This window comes from Triticum dicoccoides, chromosome 5B (assembly GCF_002162155.2).
Source record: "Triticum dicoccoides isolate Atlit2015 ecotype Zavitan chromosome 5B, WEW_v2.0, whole genome shotgun sequence".
Classification (NCBI taxonomy): domain Eukaryota; kingdom Viridiplantae; phylum Streptophyta; class Magnoliopsida; order Poales; family Poaceae; genus Triticum; species Triticum dicoccoides.
The window spans coordinates 479288424-479290186 of NC_041389.1; positions in this window are offsets into that span (position 1 = coordinate 479288424).

A 1763-nucleotide genomic window follows, 5' to 3' on the forward strand; every position below is an offset into this window, starting at 1 on the left:
CCCCCGGGCGCGCGCCCCTACCTCGTGGGCCCCCTGGTGGCCTTCCGACGCTAACTCCAACTCCATATATTGGCTTCCGGGAGAAAAAATCAGAGAGAAGAAATCATCGCGTTTTACGATATGGAGCCGCCGACAAGCCCTAATCTCTCTCGGGAGGGCTGATCTAGAGTCTTTTAGGGGCTCCGGAGTGGGGGATTCGTCGCCGTCGTCATCATCAACCATCCTCCATCACCAATTTCATGATGCTCACCGCCGTGCGTGAGTAATTCCATCGTAGGCTTGCTGGACGGTGATGGGTTGGATGAGATTTATCATGTAATCGAGTTAGTTTTGTTAGGGTTTGATCCCTAGTATCCATTATGTTCTGAGATTGATGTTGCTATGACTTTGCTATGCTTAATGCTTGTCACTAGGGCCCGAGTGCCATGATTTCAGATCTGAACCTATTATGTTTTCATGAATATATGTGTGTTCTAGATCCTATCTTGCAAGTCTATAGTCACCTACTATGTGTTATGATCCGGCAACCCCGAAGTGACAATAATCGGGACCACTCCCGGTGATGACCATAGTTTGAGGAGTTCATGTATTCACTATGTGCTAATGCTTTGTTCCGGTTCTCTATTAAAAGGAGGCCTTAATATCCCTTTGTTTCCAATAGGACCCCGCTGCCATAGGAGGGTAGGACAAAAGATGTCATGCAAGTTCTTTTCCATAAGCACGTATGACTATATACGGAATACATGCCTACATTACATTGATGAACTAGAGCTAGTTCTGTGTCACCCTATGTTATGACTGCTACATGATGAACCACATCCGGCATAATTATCCATCGCTAATCCAGTGCCTACGAGTTATCCATATACTGGTTTACACTTATTTACTTTTTTGTTGCTACTGTTACAATCACTAAAAAATACCAAAAACATTACTTTTACTGTATTTACTTTTGTTACCGTTACCACCACTATCATATTACTTTGCTACTAAACACTTTGCTGCAGATACTAAGTTTCCAGGTGTGGTTGAGTTGACAACTCAGCTGCTAATACTTGAGAATATTCTTTGGCTCCCCTTGTGTCGAATCAATAAATTTGGGTTGAATACTCTACCCTCGAAAACTGTTGCGATCCCCTATACTTGTGGGTTATCAGTATGTGAGGATCATTTTGCAGATCCGGACATGGCCTACGTGTTCGACAATAACCTTGGAGTATTCGGAGGAGGAACCTGCCTTGTAATGCCGAAGACAAGACTACGCGCCGGACTCATCGTCATTGAAGCCTGGTTCAGGGGCTACTGAGGGAGTCCTGGATAAGGGGGTATCCGGATAGCCGGACTATATTCATCGTCCGGGCTATAGAAGCGTTAAGATACGAGACTCAAGACTTCGGCTCGTGTCCGGATGGGACTCTCCTTTGCGTGGAAGACAAGCTTGGCGATCCGGATGTTATATTTCCTTCCTTGTAACCGACTCCATGTAAACCCTAGCTCTCCGGTGTCTATATAAACCGGAGAGGATGGTCCTTAGAAGGCCGATCACATTTACAATCATACCATCATAGGCTAGCTCTTAGGGTTTAGCCTCTACGATCTCGTGGTAGATCTACTCTTGTATTCCACATATCTTCAATATTAATCAAGCAGGAAGTAGGGTTTTACCTACTTCGAGAGGGCCCGAACCTGGGTAAACATTGTGTCCCTTGCTTCCTGTTACCATCAGCCTAAGACGCATAGATCAGGACCCCCTACCCGAGATC